The 26,308-nt window shown below is 44.8% G+C and overlaps 2 pseudogenes across 1 annotated transcript; both read right to left on the reverse strand.

The window, feature by feature from the left end:
• Positions 1-19,439, reverse strand: part of Ddx21-ps9 (DExD-box helicase 21, pseudogene 9) — a 34,884-nt pseudogene extending 15,445 nt beyond the window's left edge.
• Smokwl3 (sperm motility kinase W like 3) lies at positions 11,386-26,146 on the reverse strand (annotated as a pseudogene). Its single transcript, XR_015624446.1, has 7 exons — positions 24,532-26,146; positions 15,867-18,568; positions 15,588-15,728; positions 14,552-14,883; positions 13,586-13,739; positions 12,264-12,301; positions 11,386-11,689 (listed from the first exon to the last, which is right to left on the reverse strand). The product of XR_015624446.1 is annotated as a sperm motility kinase W like 3 (transcript).
• Positions 26,147-26,308: the final 162 nt, after the last annotated feature.

Genomic DNA, 26,308 nt, shown 5'->3' on the forward strand with positions numbered 1-26,308 from the left:
ATGATTAACCCCACTCTTTCAGTTGTGCTTCTCAGTGAAGTCAGAGAAACAATACACTTAACTAATGAAATTCCCGCTCCCAGCATTGCTTTACCAGTGAGCTCCCTCATTGGCTAATAAATCCTAAAAGGTAAAATCTTATTTATGGATGCTTAATCCTTTCCTATGTATCAAATGAAAGAGAATTTGTTTTATACCATTGTTTCCTCAACTTGTTTTAATTTTTTAATCTGATTCTTCTGAAGAGAACCATAAATATGTAGTTTATAGTGATACACTTCAAATTATCTGTACAACCTTTAGTGTGTATGTAGGTAACGATTTACCCAGTGCACTCAGAACCCTTCCTTGCCAAGGGCAGTGACATTTCTTTTTATATAATACACTCAACACTTAGTGCCTCTTCTCATTCGTGTCCTACTCTGAACAAAGGACATTACGGCTCACAAAAAGATTTAGCCAGTCTTCCTGGCACAAGTCTGCCATTCCAGCTACTCAGGAGGCTGAGGAAGGAGAATGGCCTGTTCAAGGCTAGCTTAATCTACAGAGTAAGAACAGCCTTAAGAACAGAGTAAGATCTTGTCTCAAAATAAGAAGTAAAGAGAGTGCTACAGATTGGCTCCATGGTAGAGTATCAGCCTAACTTGAAGGAGGTTCTGGGGACAGTCATTTTCTTTGGACAAAAAGAGAACTTAATTAATTTGCCCAAGAGCTGGGGCTCACTTAATACCCCTCTTAATACCATGTGAAGTTCACTCAGGCTAGCCTGGAACTCACAGAGTTCTACCTGCTTCTGACTGTAGGGAATAAACTCTCAACCTCTATGTCCAGCATGAAGTTCCCGTTAAGCCAGGCCATTTGATTTGCATTTTGCATTTGTCTTGCATGGTCTGCAAGATTCCTGTATAGTTGATGGGCTAGGGATGCCAGATCCTGAGAAGAGCAGAGGACAGGAAAGTGAATTCTCACACAGGTATACTCAGAGGCAGGCAGCTGATCTAGAAATCCTTGTCTCTCTCACGTTCATTCCATCGGCTTCTACTGCAAACCTCAGCCTCACTATCGTGTTCTCTAGGAATCTCCTACCTATAAACCTGGAGAGGTGGCCTCGCTCTGTGCTTCTCAGGTGGCTATATTAGGGGCTGTGCTTGCCTATTTACTGGATCAGCTTGGTGAGATTAAATCTGTGTGTACCCTTTCCACCCACATATGTTCAGAACAGTGCCTGCCATGTGAGAATACTCAGTTGTGGCTGACAGGCAAAATGGGGCCAGAGGGAGAGGCTGTGATGAAGTTCAAAATGGCATCATCATGCTGGCATGAGAAAGGCAGAAGGCTGGAAGCCTGGGCACACATGAGTTAACTCTCCTATCTAGGTCATATTGAGGTATGACGTTTAGTCTTGGTTTCACTGTCTGAAAAGGACCACAGTTCCTTCTTTATAGGGTAGCTTTATCACTTTAAAGGATGTCCCAGCATTTTATGGTTTCCTCCATATTTTTTGTCACAGGAATTCACCTGTTTCATGATTGACATCTCAGAGCTGACAACTGTTTCCTATATCCCAGTGCAAGGTTATCAGGTAGACAACAGACCCACATCAAATGCACGCTCATCGACCTGTGCTGCATTGGAGTAGTCCAGCCCAACACAGCCTGCTTTCCCCAGTCTCCCCACTGCCAAAACACTCACACTATCCTTCTAATCTTTAAAAAAAAATAGATGTTACATTGTACAAAATTAAGCACTTTAAAGAATTGACCTTACATTGTCCAAAGTAAGCACTTTAAAGATCATGGTTGAGTAGCAAGTAGCACCATCATACTGGAGAAACCACCCCCCACCATCTAGTTCTTTTTTTTAAAGATTAATATTAATTTCATATAAGTACATTGTAGCTGTGTTCAGACACACCAGAGGGCATCAGATCTTATTACAGATGGTTGTGAGCCACCATGTGGTTGCTGGGATTTGAACTCAGGACCTTTGGAAGAGCAGTCACTGAACCATCTCTCCAGCCACCCCCCATCTAGTTCTAAGGCCTCATGATTGCTACAAAGGAAACCATTCACTCCTCCGGCTTATCCTTAGCCTGTGACAAACGCTGTTTTCCTTCTTTTGTCTGTGGATTCACACATATGGATCAGGTGGGACTGTGTAGCATCTGGCTTCTTATGTCCACGGTCTGTGTGTGTGTGCAAGCATGTATCCGCACACTCAGGACTGAATGTTCAGAGTCCACAGACTGAAGGTGGGATGGCTTTCTCCCTTCTTTTGAGACACTCTTTCCCTGAGCTTGGCGTTCACTGCTTCTGATTGGCTGCCTCATCACCAATCACGTGGTCTCCACCTGCTAATGTGTGGTGACAGGTGCAGGCCACCACCCTCACCATTTACATGGGAGAAGATCAGACCTCAGCTCTTCATGCTGGAGCAACAGCACTGTACTCACTCAGCTCTCTCCCCAGTCCTGTGTCTGCCTTCTCTTATGCTTATGCAGACTTTGTAATGCTTACAGGGACCATTTACACTGTAGCATGTATTATAATTTCTTTAATTACTTTCTCACAGGTCATGTCATTCATCCATTCCCCCTGTGACAGAAATCTTCCATCCATCCAACCCTAAGCCATAAGTCTAACGGTCACTTCTGACCTTTCTCTTTTCTATATACCTCCAATCATGTATAGAATCAAATCCTATGCATTCTCTCTCCAAATATGGTTCAAATCCCTCTGCTTTTTCTCTCTGCTTGCATAGACACCCAGATCTCACTAACTTAGGTAGAAAGAGATTATTTCAGTGGTGAGCTATTTGGGGCTATGTCAAGGTGGCAGGAACTTGAGGGAGGTAGTCATAGCCAAAAGCGAGGCAGAGAAAGAACAATCCCATGCCTGCTGTTGAGCGTGTTTCTTCCATACTTCCACCATCGAGGACTCACTATCAGAGAGAGCACTGCTCACAATGAGCTAGGTCTTCCCCTGAATCAACTTATAAAGAAATGCAATGTCTGACTGATAGATATACTTACAGAACAATCTGTTCTACACATTCAATCCCTCATTGCATTGTTACTCCTTGGTAATTCTAGGTTGAGGTAAATTACCATTTTATAAGTAACTAGTTCAGCATCTGTGACATTTTACCAGAGGAAACTTGCCTATGACAACTAGGCACAAAAATCTCAACACACACACACACACACACACACACACACACACACACACACAGAGAGAGAGAGAGAGAGAGAGAGAGAGAGAGAGAGAGAGAGAGAGAGAGTCTCTAAACAGGACATTAATGGGGTGTCATCCTGGCTGGTTCCTTTTCTGAGCCATAGTGAACAATGCAACAGTGATGCTGCATGTCTGAGGATCCCCGCATCACATCGATGGATCAGCCATCCATCCTATTTTACTCGTTCTGAGGGACAAAATGGCTGGTAGCCAGTGGGGTGGCCCCAGTTTCACTTCCTACTATCAGTGTGTAAGCAACCATGATTCTCCCTGTCCTGCCCATCGTTTGTTGACCTTGGTTTCCTTGTTACCTGTCATGGTGGACAGGGCACAGGTCACATAAAGCACTTTAAATTCCTCTTCCAGGATGAGGAGGATGGGGAACACTTGTTTAATTATCTACCTTTGAGGGTCTTCTTTGGAGGACCATGTCTTTAGTTTTCTAGCCCCTGTATTCATTTGATGACAGGGTTGGGGTGTGTGCGTGTGTGTGTGTGTGTGTGTGTGTGTGTGTGTGTGTGTGTGTCCACATGCGCACTCACGTGTGTGGTTTTATGTGGGTCAGTGGTGTCTGCCACAAGACAGAAGAGCTGGCACGGATGAAATAGGTTTAAAAATTCCAGGAATTCTCCTAATTGAAAAGTGTAGGCATTAGTTACAACTCAGGCCTACTGGTCTCAGAACAAGTGACATGACATTTCACCAGGATGATGATGTCACTTAGGACAACACCTGAGATCCTCCCCCATGCAAATGAAGCATCCTAACTTCTCAGATTGAGCCAAAGGGCAGCCTTCTTCCCTGGATCTCACCTCACCTCACCCCATGATGTTTTGAAGTTCCCTGTTCACAAGGAAAAAGGTCCATGAGTTATTTCACCGAGAATCGTGAGAGCATCCATTTACTGGGCTGCAATTCTCCCAGGAAGAGTTTTCTCTTAGGAAGTGTTCCTTACTGGATCTTGGCACCATCCAGCAGGCTGGGTTTGAGGTTTCTCTGCAGGTTCTTAGCTTGCTACCGAAGATTCCGTTGGCTATTAATTGCACACTATAAACTGCCCCTGACTTTGTGACTCTGGCTCTGGTCCTGGGGATCCATATAATGTGTAAAATACTCACTGGACAAGCACTGTCGAGTCAGGAACCAAATTCCTGGCCTATGTCAGCTTTGATAGACTTTTCTTTGTGGTGTAACCCGTGTGTGTCCTCTTGAGCAGCTCTCAGGTCAGTCTTAAGTGCATCTCAGGGTGTGAACTCAGGATGCAGTCTTAGGGTGACTTTGAGGTCCATGCTTAGCACCAGGAAATAGGCAGCAGAAGGGTTGAGTAAGAGGCCTGGCTTAGATGAATCCCAGAGTATCATTCTCGATAAGACTCCCGGACTGACAGGTTTATTTTGGCTTCTAAGAGCAGGAAATCTAAGGTTAAATATTTCTCTGATATACTATCGGAATAGTCAGAAGACCAGGCCTAGGGATCTGATCTCCTGTCCCTAGTCCAGCACATAGGTAGGAGGAGAATACATTCTTGCATGCCCTGTCTTTAACGTGAACAAAGACCATGTGATATCAGGAACCAACACAGTTGCTTCATGATGCTTGTGACTTGCAAGAGAGAGAAGCAGCTGGATCCATGGTACAGATGGAGGCTGAGGCAGGCCCTGCTTTGGTTCTTCTTCAGTCAGAGCAAGAAAGTCCATCTGTCCAGCTGTGTGGCTACATAGCTCAGGACACCTGACACTTGACCTCAGTGTGTGTCCTACACTTCTGCTGGCTTGTCAGCCATCCTGTGTGGTACTCAACCAATCCTGTATATTCCAGAGATTTCCCCTATGCCAGCAGTGTGCTATGCTAGTTCTTATAAGGATAAACTATCCTGTGCTTGTTCTGGTGTAGTGCAAGATGTCAGGTAAGGTACATTCCTCTTGTGAGCATTGAATCCTCTGTTCCCAGTCACATTCCTGACCTGAATCTTCTATACAGACGCAAATGTGCTCTTCCAAACTGGTAGCTGACACCTAGGCTGCTTTTGGCCATGAATACAATCACACACTCCCTCCCGTGTTCCTCTTCCTTTCATTCTAGATGTAGAGAGTGGTGTGATGGCAGTATCTCCTGGAACCACCCACGACACCACCCTAGGGCCACTGTACTGCTCTGCTGCCCTGCACTGCTTTTCTACTAATGGTGACCTCCTATGGAGTTTGACAGAGAGCATGGCAGTCACAGCACTATGGGTCATAGAGGCAATGATATGGCAATATGAGTCTCCCATGGGTCATTTCTGTGAATGGCAGCTCCCAAATTCTAATGGTGGAATACCTGAATGATTCTACGTAGGTGTAGTGTTGCTGAGTCCTAGACCTATAAATAAATCTGTAAGATTCTCATGTCAGACACCTTGTCCTTGGATTCATTTCTGAGTGGTATCTGTACTGCTTTGAGCTGTGGGTTTCTGAATTTGTAGGGGTGAATCTTGGAAATATCAGGCTCTGAGCTTTGTTTCCAGTCAAACAAGTTTTAAAAGGGCCAATAACCACAAAGGACAGAACTTCAGTTTTAATGGTAACTGTGAGTCCAGTCTATTTCCAGCCCCTTAAAGGGGTAAAAATCTTTCTTGGATTATATATCAAGTGAGATGGACTATATATCAAGTGAGAGAGCATAAGGACCTGACACTTCCAAAGTCAGGACTTGCAAAATTATACCAAGGAATGTGTGAAAAAAGGCCTGTGGATACCTGGGCACAAGATTCCTGAACCTGCTATCCTGAACAGACAAAAGTTTCACAATCATAGTCCTGGTTGCAACAGCATCAGCCACAGGCTTCTCCTGTGGAGTGGGGCCTTCTTCATGATCTAGGCTTCAGACGTTACTAACCTTTGACCTGAGTTTGTCAGACCCTCTGAATGCTAGAAAGTCTGAGGAGACCTTGGTCCTTGCACCTTTATCCTGTGCACAAATGTTTTTCAAATATTTCATGAAGATGTGACTTGGCCTTAGATGGGCCAGGCTTCTTGGATGTAGTCCATCTTCTAGTCCTGGGCTCATCAGGTAGAACAATCTCTTCAGTATCAAGAAGCTGAATGTGGAGAACAAAACGAAGGAGATTGTATAAATGGAGGGAATACTTTTTTCAGAAGATATGTTCCCAGCTCTTTCCCAATAGTTTTTGAACATACCAGACATTCTACCACTCTACCAATGAAGAAGAAAACCCTCATTGCCATTCCTGTCCCTCTAACCTGATGTCTGAAGAATCAGAAGCTTTCTGAAATGATAGCCAAGGAGATATGCAAGAGCTGAGGGAGTCAGACAGGGAGCTTGTGTGTGCTCTATCCACTGTGTCAGCAGCAGCCATTTTTGGAAAGAGTTGATTTCTGCCATGCTGCCTATCCAGAGGCTTGCTAGACAACCTGTAGAAAATGACAGAGTTTGAGCACTCAGAAATTCTGCTGTTGGTTGCCTAATTTTCTTCTGCATGGCCTGTACTAGGGAACAACATGACATCTCCAGGTCTTTGTTCTCCTCCGTACAATGGGGTGAAAACTGGAAACATCCAGTCAGGGGTGTCCTCAAGTACAATCAAATGCCTGGTCACTTGTGGACAGACTATGACTGGGGATCAAGTTTAAAAAACTTAGAGAATGGGGTGAGCACAGAGAATATGAAGATCCTGGGTACTCAAAGAGAGGGAGACACAACTACACCTTCAGGGATCATATGCTGAGTTATAGAAAGCATCACCTGAGTTATCAATGTACAGAAGACAGTCAAGGAGACCCACATGCAGATCCTGCAGTAAATGACCAAAAGATTCTCCTTGGAGACTCAAAAGCTCAAGTTCTGTGACACAAATATAAACACATCCAGAGGTGAAGATGATGACAAAAGGGTTCTTTCTCCATAGCTGAAAAATATCCAAATGATACTTCTGAAGAGTGCCCACTCTACTTTGCACAGCCCAACAGTCATACAACAGAATTTATATTTTAATGTGACTGTGCCCTCTCTATTTCCTGGTCTCATAGGAGCAACGTGAAGATATAGTTACACACTGCAGATATGCCACTGTCCAGAGATTTCTTTGCCTACCAGTACCTTGCTAAAAACACAAGCAGGGCCCTAATGACCCAAAAGACTTCAGTAGACTTCTTATGCCTTTTGTGCAAATATTGGGGAGGAGGGTAAAAGAAACTTTCTGATCACTTAACAAACAAAGGGTCTAGATCACCTTACTACATTTGAAAAAAGTCGCCTGGAATCTGCTCATCATGAACCAGAAGAGACTCTTTCCTCCAATGACTGACAGAGTTCTATCCTCCACCAGTATTGGCTTATCGGAGCCCAAAGATGTCACTGCCATCCAAGCGTGTTCTACTTTCTGGAAAATGAATTTTCAAAGCTGGATGGAAGATTTATACATGATGATAAATGTTGGGAAGAAGTCTGGAGGGATCACATGACTTGGTGATACCAAAGGCAGGGCTCAAAATGGGAGGCACACAATGATCTAAAAAACAGTATCCATTGAGAATCCTAACATATCCATCAACCCGTAGAGAGAAACTTATCACACACTAGACTGTGCCTTGATCAGAACAAATGTGATCCAAGATGAAAATGCGTGAGAGAATAGTGAGAAGCAAGCCAACTAAGCTCCAGTTCTCATTCTGTACTGCCACCCACAGTAGAATAGTGTATGCATGAAGCTTGACCAGTGATTCCAGACTGTGGGTACCTGTCCTGCCTCACTCTGCTCAGGTACCTAGAACTCAGGAAACCCCACAACTCACTCAGCTTCTATTTAGAGCATATGCCAGCCGACCCCTCATTGCAACATCTTCCAAACTTTGTAATGTATCAGATTATGGGAAGGCTGTACTTCAAAGAAGGGAACATGACATAGTCTTAGAGACAGCAAGGACACAAGAATGATAAGGATGCCAAAACCCTAAAAGATGACACTTATGACATCTATGACAGTTATGATCATTTATGACATCTAGTAGTACCATCTGTCTTTACATATTTGTGGGAAGGCCAAAGGCTTTTAGTAGATTTGTCTTTCAGTACTGGACTATAACTGTTTGGACTCTGCCTGGCTATGCCTGAGCCTAGCCTTTCTAAAAGGACTATTTAGGCTCCACAATAACAAATGAGTTCTCCAAATTTTAAGCATCATCTTGAGCATCACACATTTGAATACATCACTGGGAATTTGATAGGATTTCACAGTTTTTCTCTTTATCCACATTGGTCTCATGTCTACCAGTTTCCTTGACAATTAAGCCCATGAACACAACATTGCAAGTTGTCGTTTCAACTCCTTCTTGCAAGCTATTTTATCCTAACTGCACATCAGACAATACAAGTGAGGAGGTCTTCCGAGCAACCATCTGAGAAAAATGACATAGTCTACCAGCCTAAAGCAGCAGGGTCATTGCTAGGAACCAGAAGGAGACATCCCCAGGAAACACTGGCCAGATGTGACAGAGACAATCTTGGGGGTTTGATAACTTGAAGGGATGGAGCAGGGGTTCAGGGGTCTAATGGCTTAGAAGGACAGCATTTGCTGTTTTTTAATACATCTTGTATGTAAAGTTTTATGTTGATTTTCATGAACATTCATATGTACCACAAAGAATAGTAAAAGCATTTAATTCCATTATGAAGAACACATGGCATTTCAGGATGTAACCTCCAAAAAAAGTGATAGTACCAAGCCAGATTGGGTCCACCCTTGAGACTGGGAAAGCTTAGAGTACAGCATAGCATTCTGTGAACCCAGAGAGCATGGTTGCAGTGTAGCCACAATGTCAGCAAATGGAGGCACAGCAACATTAGAGACCACACTGACCTGTATCCCAGTGGCTGCCTATGTTAAACTCAGAGGATCCTGGGATTTCCAGGGACCAGAAAGAATCACAAATGTGATCCACGGATCTGTCGTGAGCCAGAAGAAATTGAGAACCCTGCTTGTATCTATGGGAGAAGGAGCCCACCTCTCCCCGAGTTTTAAATAGACAGAACATTCTACTATGTAGAGTATGGGGCATTGCCCCTTTAGAGACATCCCAATGTCATTGCTTCATATCCCTAGAGAATATGGTTCTCACAAAGGTCAGCTTGCAGTCATGGTTTCCGTCTATGTTGGTCTTAATAGGTAAAATTCTCTGAGGATCATCATGAGAGGATCTGTCACCTCTGTATTCCCTTCAAGTGCTTCAGAGAATTGAGAGATGGATTAAGTGCTCTAAATAGTTTAGAGATTGATCTGGGCCATGTCTGGAAAGAATGGGGTATGAGTTACTGCCTTTTGCAATGGATGGAACTGCTGCTTTGGCTCACCTCAAGAGGCCAAGGACATTATGGAGAAGGTGTGAAGACTTACATGGTGGAGGGATATCCTGAGATATCATTCCCTTGTCTACTATACAAGGAAACCATACAGAAGGAAGAAGATGTCCACACGGCTCACAGTAAAGGCCTAGTTGTGAAGTGAAGTGGGCTCATTCTAGTGTTGTTAGGACACTGGGCATGGCTGACATCTACCCATGTTACACAAGAACGAAGCCTGATGTGAAAGGTCTAAATGTGCAGTAAAGCAGGCTTACTCTAGAATTGTTAGGACACTGGGCATGACCAAGAACTTTCCATGTTACACAAAGAGGGTGGTATGAGTTGGAAGATATGGAAACTGTGTCAAGGACATGGCTGTGAGAATGACTGAAATGGCTGTGTCTGGGGAGGAGACTGTTTTACCAAATAAGCCAGGATGAAGGAAAGATCCTGAGAAACTTGATGAGTTTCTCTGTTGTTGGGGCAGTCACTGTCAGGAGAGACCCCAGAAGGGCCTTAGTTTCCCCTTCACACAAGGACACAGTGTTTTACTTAACTCAGTCATGGACAGACATGGGTACATTTACCAAGACACAACCAATACCCTGTCCTTCCATATATCAATAATTTAGAATCATTGAGTTGTTATTCTAGTCAGTATCTAGCTCACACCTGCATCACATAGGATAAAGATGTACAGGGAACATCCCTTACAACAGTTGCAGGGAGAGTGGTGGCTCTTGTCATTTGCAACAATGTTTCCAACCTCACTTGCTTACGATGTGGTACAATCAAAGACTCAGCTCTAATTACAGGGCCCTCAGACTGCTCGTAACAGTTTCTTTTTACATGAAATAGATACATGTCCTCCATGCCTCCTGAGAACAACACCCCAGGACATCAGCTATGTGTGGTATGAGAGGCAGGACTGAGCTCCACTTTGTACCCTCTCCTCTCATAGTTGTTTGGAATCCCAGTATCTCAGCAGCAAAGACTAGGTTTCCTAAGGTGATCATCTTACCTGCATCTAATAGATGAGGTCCATAGTGATGGTCAATTCTGATTGCAAGGGGAGACTATGGAAAGACCATATGAATGGCAATCTCAATCTTGTCCTTCAGATTTGTGGAGAACCTCTGAGAGCCTCGTGTCAACAGTCATCCTAACTGTAACACCTTCACTCATCTTCTGGGAGGTAGGACTATATAGATTTGTTAGTGATGCCTAGAAGACAGAATTGGAAGCGTTACGGTGTTAGCCCTCAGACCCGTTTCCTTCTGTGGACTCCCTTCTACCTTGTTGTCCTCATGTCAGAGGCACATTGATCCTTGAACAGGTTGTTGGTTATTTACAGGAGATGGAGGTCCCAGCGAGAAGTCACGTGTTTTTCAAAGCATCATTTGTCCATCTCAAACTCTCTGTCACACTCAGAGCTTGGCCTTCACTCTTTTGACGCTTGGTCCAACTTCTTCACTGAGTGCAGCACACTAGAATAGGCATGACCTTTGGAGAGATGTTGTATATTAAATGTTAAAGGTGGAGATGGAAGACAGAAAACCCAACATGGGTCAAGATCATGTGAGAAAATCCCACCCTTTGCTTTCTGGACTCCCAACTTCTTCAGAAGTTGTGAATGATACTAACAAGAAAGGAATGAAAACAAGTCCTGTTCTGAGTTTTAAGTTCCTTCTCACCACTGAGTTAAGATTGGTGTTACTGGCTTGGACTTCTCACAGGTAAATAAGAGCACATTGTGTATGGACTCTGGGTACCCTCGTGTGGGCTTACACATCATAAAGTGTTACAGAAGGAATAACTTACCCATAGAAAGTTCTAGAAAAATAAAGGTAGAAAGAACAGTGGCAAATAAAGTACTATGCTAAGAGTCGATATGACTTAACGTTAGAGAACTAAGCTGGGATATTGAGGATCTCCAAATCTACAACCAAGACAACTCCAGTAGACAGAGAAGATTGTGTTTTGCGACGGGTATCCAAAGAAGGAGAACAGCACATCTGTGGGCCAATGCCTAGGCTCCTACTCCCGAGTCCAGTCAAGTATTTCTCCAGCATGTACTGGCACAGCCTCAGATCCTTCAGGTTCTTCACCTACAAAAGCTTTTCCAATAATAGGTAGTAGAGTTCAGTTACTAGGTCCTTTATGAGTCTGAGGAAGACCTCACTTGAGTTCAACTTTGACCTTCACAGGATCTCCAGGAAATATACATGCTACCTGCCCCCACATGCATGGACACACACACACACACACACACACACACACACACACACAGCAAGAGAGAGAGAGACGGAGAGACATAGATAGAGCAAGGGAGAGACAGACAGAGCAGTAGACAGGCAAAGAGGCAGCTAGGCAGGAAGAAAGAGAACGGAGAGAGTCAGAAACTGATGCCAAGAATGAGAAAAAGACGGAACAAAAGATATAAAAACAGAGAAGAGATAGAAGAGACAGACTACAGACAGGATGTAGGGGAGAGTGAATAGGTAAAGGAGAAAATATGTAAATAATTTAAAATGCTTTGCAGGGCTACATGTTCTCAGTGCCCACACCATCTGTTTAAATTAGGGTAAGGTGTATAAGCACCATAAATACCTAGTAGCACTGATTTGGACTTACTCTAAGAAGCACAATCTAGCTGCCATAAATGCCATGAAAGCCCGACAAGTTGCTAACCTTTATTGGTGGGAGGGGCTCCACAACTGTCAAACGACCTGGCAGAGGAAAGAGAAAAAGAAAAAGATCAACCTGAAGGCCAACAAGTCTGCTGTGAAATTTTTATCTATGCCTAGAAAGTACCAGTCAATGACACAGTACATACATCATAGTGTTGAGCTGATGGCTGAATGGAAACACTGTCAGGTATAATATGGGGAGAAACTGAGAGGGCCAGAAAGGACACTCTACAAGATGTCAGCTTTGACCCTAGGTAAAATGAGAAGCTAAAGCCTCTAGTCACATGTCTGACAGTTATCAATATTGAGCGGCGAGGTGGCCACTGGGAGAAATTCATGATCTTTATTTATAACTGTCAATTAGTACAGGAAAAGTGACCTGGAGGGAGAGTCTTCACAAAGGAATCCTCTAGATGATGTTCTCCTGTGAGCAAGTCTGTAGAGAATCGATTTCATGATCTTAAATGACATGGGAAGTAACAAGAATTTTAGCAGTGCCACTCCCTAGGCTTAGGGAAAGACTTCACAAGAGCAGAGGCCTTTAGATGTGCACTAGCAAGCAAGCCTACATGCATGCATTAATTTCTCTACACTCCTGCCTGTGGATAGAACATGGATAGCCCCTTTGTAGTGCCTTGGCTACACTGTGCTAATGCAGTATACCAGGAAGTGTTAAGTCACTGGATTGAAATGAAACTAAAAATATTTTGTTTCAGATAATCACACTGACACTTAAAAACAACAACTCAGACAACAGTGGAAGTTATCTGGTGGTTCTCTTAGTCAGTCAAATTTATCAAACGGTAGCTCCCAACTCCTGCTCGGTGGGACCAGGTGGGCATGGCTTCACTCCCTATCAATGTCTGATCTCCATTCATATTCTAAGAACCACATTCAGGGCGTTCTCTCAAGGGTTAGAGAGACTCTGTCAGTGCCTGTCATATGTCAGACGACAGCAGAGAGGAGTTGTCAGAACTCTGAACATCTCTCCACTAATGACCTTCTAGGAAGTACCAATAATGTCAAGAGGCATTCTGATACTAAGCTCATTGCTTCCCCTGTGCCACCATGTCACTGAGAGACAATTAGTGAGCAGCATCCTTCCTAAAGCATGGGTGAAGAGCAAGAGAAGAAGGCACTCTGCAACAGTTGGATACACAGATTTCCCACATTTAAGGAATAACCAATAACACAAAACACCATCGCATTTGCACTTGGACCTTTCCCAAGCCCTAACCAGCAGAGGAATTCTAGATCTTGGCACTGAAATGGATGACCTATATGACACTTGATGGTGGCAACCAGGGAAGGGAGGGGCCATACCATGTTGACCAGATATCCACACTACAGATGCTTGTGACGATGCAGATGAGGTTGCTTGACACATTGTTGGTGCCCTCCTGTCTGCAGACAGAGGCTTTTGTTTGGCCTGCCTGGTAGCCACATTGAGCAACTTCTTGTGGGAAAGCACCAGGATCTGCAAGGGACAATTGAGAGTATGGAATACCATGGGATGATAAGGACAGCGTCCCCACTACTTCTTCACATAATGACACTGTACTGAGACACTGGAGAAAAGATGTGTAAATAGACGAGAGGGTGAGCTTCCCAGGAAGACAGTCACAGGGATCAAGTGCCCAGAAGTAGAGGACAGCAGAGGGTGTGCAGATGGTAGAACTTTAGAGGATATTCCCATGTTCCTACACAATCAGGTCAGTTCTGGTATTGAGTATTTAGTTCTAGTATTTAGAAAAGAATCAGAAAAGATGGAATCAAAGAAAAGTGGTTTTCTGTGCTGATAACTAATCACAAATTCTATGGTGCTGAAGGATACAGGGATGACTGTGTCCAGTGGCCCCATCTTGTGCTGCTTCTAGGCATTACAGAAGACCAGCTATTCAACACACTGTGTTAGTCAGATTCCTGTTTTACAGCACTAAGCACCCTCTATAGAAAAGGAAGCTGGAACCCAGAAGTCAATCAGAGTGGGAGAACTTTCCTCAAGTGCTAGGCAGGACTGCAAACTGACCAGTGAATATCGGAGTGTTCAGGGAGAGCATTCATAACCTATGATGTTCACAGAGTGAGGAGAAATCGGCCGCACCAGAGACCCTGAAAGGTCTGTTCATGGGACACACCACCCAGGGAGCCCTCAGTCTCTATCAGCACTTCAGGGCTCTATTCATCTAGGCCTTCTAATTTGATGCTGGAACTAAAGGAACTTTGGGAAGTGGGTTGAGATCAATCACGTAGTGAGAAATCCACATGGGACCTCCCCATCTTCCTCACCTGGTCTTTCCTTTGAAGTGTAGACACGGTCCTCTCTGAGACAGAATGTTCCAGGAGATTGTAAAGTGTATTTTTTCACATATTGAACTGGATTTTTAAATCAATAGCAGCATTAGCTACAATTTCAGTTCAAAATCAGAGGTCAAGCGGTTTTGCCTTCACTGAGAGATCAGGTCCAGACTTTCAGGTCAGACTCTGCTCACCAGTGACAAACAGGGAAGGACTTTGGTGCACAGCCTCGGGATTTGGGCTCCAGGCTGTGTTGCCTCAGTCAGAAAAGCCTCATGGCCCTCGACTGCTTCATTGTATGTCAGAGTCATAGTTGGTGATATCTAAAAAGAGGACAGGGACAGAGTGTAAGAGAACAGAGGATTGAGCTAGGTCATTCGGCCTGTAACAACCCAGTGTGTTATTTGTATAGCTAAGAAAATTCCTGGACAGTAAGAGGGTGTGCTGAGGGAGACTGAGTGTCTGCATGGGAGATAAAGCCAACTACAGTGCTGGTGTAAACCAAGGTTCAGGATTACCTCTGGTGACAGTTTTTATCTGCACTCCGTACCGGCTTAGAAACTGACATGCAAAATCAACGATGGTTAGCCACGTGCAGCAACATGGCCTGTTGTTTCTGGGATTCCTACACTGTCTCTATCAGGATGGCCTCCTCATCTTCTGACAATCCCACCACCAGCACAACAGTAGTGCACACTTCAGGCCTTTGGCAGGTAGCAATACCCAACACTCCCAGGGTCTGTGATGTGCGTGGAGAACAGCATTTCACTAAGAGATGAAACACAATAAATGTCCTTTTAGGGTGTCCATAAATATCTATCACAGTATCAAAGACACTCGTCAGGTCCAGTCATTCATGATGGCTGCCTGTCACATGGCTGCCATAGCCTTCCTTCTCATGCCTTCTTTCTCTCCAGGCTCAGCTCGACAGAGCTGTCTTCTCAGGGACAGTGTTTCCCAACAACCTGTACAAGGATGGGAACTGACAGTTTTATTACTGTTTTTACCTGTTTTGATGCAGACTTACCTCACCACCTCTGTCTTCCTGGATGTCCTGGACTCTGCCAGAGTGTCAGCTCCTTGGGCACAGCTTGTTTGTCACACTAATGCCACTGGGATCTGGCTTCTCCTGAGAGCCTTACACGTCACAATGCTTACTGAATGGCAACTGACAAAAGGACAGATGACACCAATTCACATAGACAGTTTAGAAGCTGTGCTCACATCTAGAGTGAATTTACATCCTTACTCCTTGTGGGTAAGAATGACAGGACTGTGAAGAGAGCAATGGCTTCCATGATAGTACCTGAGGACTGGAGCAGGCAAAGTCCAGGACGTGAGGAACAGGTTGCATAGCAAAAACGTGGAACCCAGCTTTCTCAGACATCCCACAATTTGAACACCATCCCAAGTAAAGCAGTGGTAGTGGTCAATGGTCCAGAGCCAGTCACTGACCTACAGAGGCCCTCCTCTGTGTTCTTCAAGTCTCAGGACTGGGAAGCAAGGCTGGGGAAGATCAGGGAGAAGTTGTTGTCATTGGCTAGCAGGGCTGTCACTAGGAAGACACCAGAATAGAATGAAGGTCTGAACAGGTCCTCAGGGATTGTACCCTGTAGCTTCCAGGTACAGTTGTGGCCCCACATCACTTTTGCCTGCAGCCTCCCACGATCACATTCCTCCTCTGCTTTCTGTTTCCTTGGTGACAGAAGGCTAGGTCTCCTACATGCACAACCATCATATGAGCTTGAAGGGCAGAACAGCCTTGTCAAGGATAGTTTCCTGAGACATTGGCTTAAAGAGGAGATGGTGACAACATTGCAGGTTGAACTGAAGGCAAACAGATACAGCTACACTGTTCATGTCCAAGTTCACTCATACAGGCATTAGAGTGTTCAGCAGCCTCCCTTGTCTTCGGGCTCCACATCATGGCACCCTGTGTTCTATATGTACTCGGGCGTTCCTCTTGTGTCTTTTTGTCCTACTGAGGACAAACTTCATTCCTTAGACCCCAGAGTCTGTCCAAGGTACTGCACATTCTCGCACACTGAAGTCCTCCAGAGCGTGATTCTGGACAGAATTCCTGGAGAGGCCTCAGAAATCTCTGTACAGTCTTGGCTTCTGATCACCAGAATATTAATTTGATTGGATCAGAGTTCCAAATATCTCTTTTCTTCTCCTGACTCAGTTGAAGAGTACGTGAACACAAAATTAGCAGAGTGTTCCAGGCTTTTTAAGAAGTCTGTAGGACTGTTCAAGCTCCCTTAGAAGATAATGACAATGGGAAGGAGGAGGCCTCCTTGGCTTTCCTGTCTGCAGGGTTTCTCAACAGGGTTTCTCAGGAGTGACCTTCACTGATAAAGTTTATGTTTGGTTTAGCAGGAGGTGACCCTCAGGGCTCCTGATGGGGTCACAGGTCATCAGAACACCTGTCTCTTTATCCATCATAACTTTTGCTCTAGTGGTTTGGCAGTGTCCCATGCTCTCAGGAAGTGTTCTAGTACTTGCAGACAGCATGTTTCACAGTGATTCAGGCCTTTGATGTTCTCTTTCAAACTGGGTGCCCTTCAAGAGTTCAACATATGTGCATGCTCTGGGCCTCTTCCTTCCTGATGAAATTCTCCACTCAGGAAAGATTCTGGTACAGGCAGACATCCTATTTCACAGTCTTTCGAGCTCAGAGGTTCTCTCAGAAACAGCATGACTTTTAAGTGGTCGGGATATATACACTATTTTTCTCATTTGGGCACCGATGTCCACATAGACAAGACTATTTCATTTCCTGGGTAATTACACAGAGTGAGGGATCTTTCAGTGCACCCCAGAAACTTACTACTCCCTTCTTCTGGTCAGATGCATCGTCCATCCAAACCTGGTGGATTCCTGCGTGCTGGTGTTGACTCATATCCAGAAGGAACACTTAGCTCTCACCCTTGCAGTCCACCTCCTTTGAGGCCTGAGCATCTTAGTCAGTATTAAAAGGGGACTCATTTTTTTTTTTGCACCGAGAATCCTACTCTCATAGTCCTCATGTCCTTAGTGTTCCCACAGCGACATTAGCACAGTGTTGGGGCAGGCAGGTTGGTTCATATGGAGACAGGGGAATCCTCACATTATTGTCAAGGGCAGAATGGCACTGTTAGATAATCTACTGGCTCAAGTGATTCTGCCATAGATATAGACAAACACAGTTGCTCAGCCCATCCTGCAGCTGGCACAGGATCTTCCAGAGACTGTCCATCCTGAAGGTCCATATGGACAAATGAGGACATGGAGGTCCAGATCGACTTTTCAAATGTGTTCCATGAATTGCAGAACAAGATTCAGATCAGAGCATGGGAAGGAAATGTCTCCATCCAGATAGGAGATAGATGGAATTGGGGAATGAAGATAAACGAGGACCAGCTCATGTATCCTATCAGAATGAGTGTTATTTGGTCTTGAGGTACAGGGATCGAAGGCTTCTGCTCACATCTTCTTGCCTGATTTCAGATGGTTTGGGTGGCTACCAAAGAGGCCCTGTTCTTGTGAATCAAGTTTGTGTGGAGAATCCTCTATCATTATGTACATACCTCATTAGGGGATAGGCTGTTGTTTTATTGTTTGGGCGTACGGAACTAAAGTGTGGGAACCCGTCTCTCCCTGGTCTACAGATGCTGGTGTCCATTCTTGGCAGATGCTCCACAGTGATACAGGAATCACAGAGCTCAGGCCCTTGGTGTTCTTCTGAGCTGCAGGGAGACTTTGAGGGGGCCCATTAGATAGTTGACCATTGTTCCTCTGCCAGGCATAGATTATCACTATAGATTCTATATGGACACTTGTCCCTGTGAACAACAGTCTCTTGTTTATTCTGCATACCTTGCTCAGGTAGGAGGATTTTAGTTTGTGTTTTCAGTCCAGTGTTGCTAATTTGAGTTGGGATCCTTAGCAACAATGAGCCACTGTCCTTGTACTCAGGAATCCATGACTGTCCTGGCCTCAAATCCACCATTATCTGCAGGAGGGAAACTGAAGGAGGGAAAGAAATTAGTTGTGAGGGGGACTTAAACCCAGGTGCCCAGGACAATGGCAGAACCATCCTTTCTCAGAACCTCCAACTGAATGAGACCTCCCTTTGTAGATTATAACTAGGGGAACTGCAAAAGCACTCAGCAGGAAAGGACACTGGAGCAAGTACAGAGAAAGGAGAAGTTATGGATCCTTTCCCTTTTCCCGAATGACTAAAGACTGCACTTGAGAGAGCCAGTGGCCATTAAGAACTGCTAAGGAACAACAATGCCAAGCAACTAGAGCTTCCAGGGACTAAACCACTACCTAAAGACTATACATGGACTGACCCTGGACTCTGACCTCATAGGTAGCATTGAATATCCTAGTAAGATCACCAGTGTAAGGGGAACTCCTGGGTCCTGGTAAGACTGAACCCCCAGTGAACGTGATTTTGGGGGGTAGGGCGGCAATGGGGGGAAGGATGGGGAGGGGAACACCCATAAAGAAGGGGAGGGGCAGGGGTTAGGGGGTTGTTGGCCCATAAACCTGGAAAGGGAATAACACTCGAAATGTAAATAAGAAATACTCAAGTTAATAAAAAAATAGATAAATAAAAATTAAAAAACCTAATTATTTTAATTATTCCCCAAAGCTATGACATTATACTCTATTCATATGTCCCAGGGAAACATACCAAGTTTATGTACATATACATATTACACTACACTCCAAGGTAAATGTAGAGATTTAAGCTTATTGCTTTCTGCTTGAATGTGCCCTACCATCTCATCTTACAGCAGTACTCCTCTGCCCACTCTTACCTGAGTAGCTTTATGGAAAACTTCCTATCACTACCACAGCTGAGATCCAGCATCTGTACTTTCACCATCGTTTATTTCATGTGAACTAGCTTACAGGTCAACTCAAGGCAACATGAAGTTGATAGAACTCATAAGTTTATGAGGGTGTTGAGGGCTACCCATAAGAACAGATGGGTAGCAGCCCAGATCAATAGACATATACCAGCGTACCTATCTTAAGGCAGAACTGGAAGGGTTGTACTTTATAGTTACCAATTCACTGGCACTGAGGACTTATGTCAGCCCAAAAAAGAAAAATACTACCTCTATCTGCCCTAAAGCAAAGGGACACATTATTAAATCTCGGCACCTAGTGTAAATAGCACAGGAAATGAGGCTTCTGAGATATCAAAGTACTCTGATGTCCTGTTGTAAAATCAAATGCTGGTTTCTGTTGTTTTTTTTTCCAGAGCTGGGGACAGAACCCAGGGCCTTGTGCTTGCTAGGCAAGCACTCTACCACTGACCGAAATCCTCAACCCCCAAATGCTGGTTTCTGATCCCATGAAATGTTCACAACTTTGGGAGAGATACTAGCTTGTTGGAAACACCACTATTCTGGACTCAGCAATGGCAGGATGAAGTAAAGCCTCTGGTCCTTTCTCATCCTTGAGCACATCAGAGAATGAACTATATCCAAAAGGGACACATTAACTGTTAATGTCGCAGAAAATTCTGAGGCCTCAAGAATAAAGGGAAAGGGTGCAGGAAAGCCAGAAACAAGGTCTGTCTCTCAAATCTTAGTGTTATAGGTAAGTGCCACTGTAAATGTGATGGTTTGTTATGCTTGGCCCAGAGAGTAGAACTATTTGGAGGAATGGCCTTGTTGGATTAGGTGTGTCACTGTGGGCATGGCTTTAAGACCTACTCCTAGCTGCCTGGAAGTGAGAATTCTGCTAGCAGCCTTCAGATAAAGATGTAGAACCCTCAACTCCTCCTTCACCATGCCTGCCTGCATGCTGCCATGTCCCCACCTTGATGATAACATCTGAACCAACTAAATGTTTTCCTTACAAGGGTTGCCTTGGCCATGGTATCTGTTCACAGCAGTAAAATCCTTACTAAGACAATACCAAACCATTTTATCATTTTAAAGACCATTTGTAGACTAGTGTTGGGAGCGATGCCCTTGAAGCCCTCCATTGTTGATGTTATTATTATGGTTAGAATTAAGTATGACTGGGTTCATGAAAAATCCCCAGCCAGATGCAGAAGACTAATACAAATCTGGTGGTCAAAATAATAATCATATGATAAAGATACCCAATGTGATGACCTGTAACCTTTCTGAAAAAAACCAACATCCTACTGACTAATAGATATGACAAACCTATGACTTTTCTGACAACCTGTCAACATCAGCCTACTCCCTGATCATAGGAATATTGTGTCCTTGGCCTGCATAAATGTTTTTTACTTCCCCCTCCCTCTGTTACACATGTTATGATATGAATTCAGCCTTGGAGAAAAATAAAATTGTCGCCTTGATCAGAAAAAAAATAAAGAACTGCTAAGGACATTGACTGCTGGATGTCAGCATGTTGTGTATCAGGAACCTAATGGATCACCATGTCCTTTAGGGTGAGAGGGAAGAGTCCACATGTGTTGTTGGGCTTTGTCTCATGCTGACTCTGGGATACAGAGAGTACAGACACTCTATGTACTGTCTGAATTTAGGTTCCAGAGGGACTCTATTGACCATCATCTGCAGATAAACACAGCAGCTACAAATCCTAGAACTTAAACAAATGGAGGATAGAATTGATGAGGAGATGGTGAGTGGCTGAGACACCTGATAGATACCCGAGTGAAAGTGTGACAAAAGACAAGTTCAAGTTTTCCACAGATCCAAGTGACAGGACAAGTGCACACCCTGAAGTGACTGGCATGCCAGAAAGGGATTGCCCCTCCCCATATAGGTTGGACACTTTCCTGGAAATTTGGTCAACTTTACGCCATTTGGGATGGAAATGTTTGTTTACATTATGCCACTGTCAGATTGTCCACTGCATTTATAGTACATTTTCATGATTAATGATTAAGTGCTTAGGGAAGTGTGGATGGTAGCTCATCTAGCAATAGGAAAGAGGTCAAGGAAATCATTGTGAAGAAGCCAGTAAAGAGCACCGGTCATGACCTCTATTCTTGTTTCTGCCTCTAAATATCTACCTTCAGTTACTATGACTTCCCTCATAATATTTATATACATCAGTTTTAAATTACACAACACTTTCCTCAACAGCCAAGCAAGACCCACTGCTCTCTATGTTCCTGGCAGCAATGAAGACAAAAACATTTGGTGAATACTTGTTGGATTGTGGCTCCAGCTCAGGGCAGCCTAATCCCAGAAGACTCATAGTAGCTTCCTAACTTATTGAAAAATCTCAGCTGGAGAAATCTAACGAGACCAGGGATAGATGGTGAAACGTGAGAGAAAAAGCCAAGTCAGTATAACTGGGCTGCTTTTCAGCTATACTTTAGAGTAGAAAGACATTCCTGTAACACTGAAAATGTTGTTTCAAGGTTATGGACCCTTTGATTTGGATAGGAAGGGTGCGCGCGCACGCGCGCGCGCGTGCGCGCGCGCGCACACACACACACACACACACACACACACACACACACACACACACACACAGATCCATAGAGGTGCCTGGTGACACTTTTTACTTAGAACCACCACTGAGTTTGAAACGCCTACAGGTGCATGTGAAGGAAGGTTGGGGCCTCTAGACTCTGGGATGCCACCATGAGCCCCATTTCTATTTGGCTCTGTTCTTTCCCACTGTTCTCTTCACTATCTTGTCCTTTCCAATCCTTAGGACTCAGGAGAGTGCACCCCTCAGGTCTTTTCCATGTATGGACCTTCAAGACTGCGAGAGCATGAGAGTCAAGAGGAATTTCAGGAGTTTTCACCTAAAGGAGAAACTTAGTTTATTCTTAAGTGACTCAAAACACCGCACTATCAGAAAAAGACACCATCATATACATCATATACAAAGATTGATTCTGGCTGTACGTCACACAGCTTCCGCCATGGCCCTCTGTGCATTCTATTTGTTTCTTCCAGGGTCTCTCCTGCTGTAACTCTCACAAAAGGGTCTCTTCTGATGCCCTGGACTACCATGCATGCTCTTTTGTCTCTTACCAAGTTAGTTGTTTGCATGCAGAACTACACCATCATTTTTGTCTTCCTGATTTTCCTGGATTCTGCCAGGTTATCTGCTGCTTGGGGACAGATAGGTCTTCAGGCCTAAAGATCCCTGGACCCAGCAGTGTGTGAAGGCTTGGGACAGAGCACGTTTTTATTCAATGACTTCTGACTGGATAACTGATCATAGCATGACACAGAGTAAACCTAGAGCACAGGATTGAATCTCAGATCTCATTTTCACACTGAAAGACTTGTTCCAGTTAGGAAAGAATGACGTGAGCCTATGAAAGAAGACTTAACTCTAGCAATGAACTGGACACACAGATGTTGTAGGGAAGAACTTGAACAGGCTCTGCCCAGAATGCAAAGAGCAAGCTGGATGGCTAGGACACTGAACCCTAACCATGACGAAGAGCCCACACCCTATGGAGCCAAAACCCCATGGAAATGCAGGGACATATGTCATGAGGCTAACCTCTGACAAATGAGGAGAGTCCCAGCTCCATGCTCTTCAGATGTGGAAGAGGACTGAGTGTCAGAAAGATGGCAAATGCTTAGGGAGCAACCCTTCTAGTTTCCCAGGCTTAGCCGCTTTGAGGTTCACTCACAAGTTTTGCATCTTTCTTGGACACAGTGAGAGAGATGTGCTGGGTGCCTACTCTTATCCTTCTCACAGGAGAGCAGGTCACACAGGCTGAGTGATCTCCATGATAGAAGCACTGTGTTTTGTTCTCTAAACCTCAGTGTGGGGTCCTTCAGCCCAGCACTGAGACTCACACCAGACATGGTAGACAGAAGCCTGGACTTTCCAAAGCTGGAGCACTTTTGGAATATGGTGCACAATCACATCCTGGAGGCAATTAAGCTCTCACACCTGAAGCCTGCTTCCCATGTCCCTCAAGTCTGCTGCTGTCTGCTGCATGCAGTGCCCCAAGCCTACCACAGTAGATTCTCAAGAGGATGGCTAGTCCAAAGAAATTTGAGCATTAGAGTGAGACCTCAGTGAGATTGGTTTGTATGAGAGACTGAGAAGGTGTGTCCTAGGTATGTAGCACGTGTGGGAACGTGAATAGATGTCACTTTGAATGCCCAGTGGCCTGACCAGGAGCTGACCAAGCCAGCACATGCACTGAATGCCTAGCGAAAGCAGCAAGAACAGAGCTATGGAGGGAAACTTTCCATTTCTGCTCCTTGTGAACTCTGGAGCAGGCATTTGCTGTACTCACAGGGAGCATAGGTCTCCTTGTTGGTAGCATAGCAAATGATGGGAGGGAAAGAAACCTAGGAGCCCACGGGTCAGTGTCCCGGGACATTTGGTTTGAGGTTTAGTTGCCTTGAGCCTGGTAGCAAGGAAGATCCCCTACCAGCTATTCAGCCCTGGTTAGTAGATGGTAAGTAAGACTAGCATGACACTGTACGACCAGTCTCTGAATGCCAGACTGGAACTTCTGGTGACACTGACCCCTCTCTGTTACATGCAGGATACATAAGAACTGTGTATCCACAGCTGAATCCCAATGTATTCATTCAAGCAGCATTGTCAGACCTCACAGGACTCAGTACACTCTGCCTGTCCAGTTCAATTGTAGGGAGACATGGAGGTGGCCCCTTAGTACTTTGACCACTGTCACTCTGCCAGGCACTAGGTCCCTAAGCAGAGTCTCTATCTGAATATGTTCCCCATAGAGAACAGCCTTATATGCCCCCTTTCAGACTGGCTGTACCCACAATCACTTGCTGATTATTGCTAGTTCGTTTACATCAGACACCACCTAGGCATTCTGCAACAAGATTTCTTCCTCAGATGGTAAGGAAATGAGCAGGGTTTTATCCAGCTGGAGTAGACATACTTCTCCCCAACCCAAGAGACCCCATGTATACTCTTCTGATATTTCCAGTGAGAATACATGAATAAAGACAGAGACAATAAAATTCAGAGTGGAGATGCACCCTCCCACATTAGCTTACCCTTTCATTTGGTTCTGCTTGCTGCCTTTTTCAGGGGAGCCACTCTCTTGGAGGATCTATGCTGGGGTTTTTTCTTTGGAGCCCGTGGGAGGCAGCAAAGTCTTGAGAGACAGTCCCTGATTCCTTTTCGGAGTCTCTTAAACCATCCCATCGTCTGAGGGGGAGATGATGTGTTCACCTCAATGTCTTCCTTATGTGGTAGGATTATTTCAACTCCCGACATGTTGTTGTAGACGCATGGGGAAGCCACAGGTGTTGAGTGGAGGGCAAGGGTAGAAGTGCTTCTCTCCTTCTTAGGATAGTATACTGCAATGGGAGGCATGGAGACACACCTGCTCATCTTGAGTCCTGATAGCGTCAGAGCAACAGTGTTCTGTTCTTTTGAGGGCTGTCTGTGGAGGAGGCCAAAGTTGGGCTCACTGGCCCTTCTCCTGAGAGGAAGGCCAAAGACAGAGGGATGTGCTGGTGATGGGGGTGGCGGAGGGCACTGATCCCCAGGCTTGGCTGGAGTGATAGATCCAATCTCATACCCTTCGATTACATGATTTCTTAAGCTCAAATATGCCCCCATTGGTTCATCGTATCTTTTCTGTTGGAGGGATTCCAAGATGTCATTGGCATTATACCCCATACCACAGAGCATTTCTATTATTTTGTAATCTGGGTCTGTCATGGGCGGGATGTTTACCTCACATTTCTTGATCCATGGGTGATTTTCAATTTCTTCTATAGAGGGCCTTAGCTCTGGGGAAACTGTGAGGATTTGGTGGATCAGGTTTTCGAGTTGCCCAGACAGGTGAGTTGGAATGGTATAGGTCCCCGTTGTAACCTTTTGCTTGATCTGATCTGTAGTGCCTCCTCTGAAGGGGAAGTAGCCAGTGGTCAGGAAAAACAACAGAACGCCCAAACTCCAAACATCTGCTTTTTTGCCATCATATGGCTCCCCAAGGACAATCTCTGGGGCACAAAAGCCCCTGGTTCCACACTGGGTTTTCAGCAATGTACCAGGTCTGCATTTGATGGCAACACCAAAATCTATTAACTTAACATTGCCCGCTGCATCTATCAGTATATTCTGTGGCTTGATGTCGCGATGGACAATACCACGGCTGTGGCAGTATCTTAAGGCTGATACAACCTGTCCGAACATTTTCTTCGCCTGTTCTTCTGGCAGTGGGCCCTCCTCCCTTATTAGTTCTACTAAGTTCCCTCCTGGAACGTACTGTAATATAAAATGAATCTGGCTCGATGTTAGGAGTACCTGGAAGAGGGAAATGATGTTTGGATGGTGCAGTGACTCCAATATGGTCATTTCAGACAGGATCCCCCTGATGGTCTTCTTACAGATCTCTACTGATTTGATGGCAACCAGGGCCTGCGTTTTCCGGTGCCAGGCCAATTTCACATTCCCAAATGAACCCTGGCCAAGAAGGAAAGCCATTCTATACTGACTGCGCAAAGTCTTCTTATTGGGGTTGCTGGCCATGAGGCTAAGTGTTCCCTGTGATCTGGTGAACACAAGTTGTGAGGTGCAATAACCTGTCAACTAACAAAATACAAAGCTATCAAGGAGTCCCACAGGTCAATGTTAACCTGCTCCCTGGTCCTTATGGACAAATTCAACAGGCTGGTCCACTGTCTTATACAGAGGACACTCATTCTTACATCACAGTGGTTTTTGTGAAGTCACAGCATGAAATGCACCAAGCAGATAAGGCTGTAAACCATAGTGGCTGTCTCCACTCTGGGCCTCAGGGAACTTTACATTCTCGTGAAA

The sequence above is a fragment of the Rattus norvegicus genome, chromosome 7 (genome assembly GCF_021556685.1).
Source record: "Rattus norvegicus strain SHRSP/BbbUtx chromosome 7, alternate assembly SHRSP_T2T, whole genome shotgun sequence".
Taxonomy (NCBI): domain Eukaryota; kingdom Metazoa; phylum Chordata; class Mammalia; order Rodentia; family Muridae; genus Rattus; species Rattus norvegicus.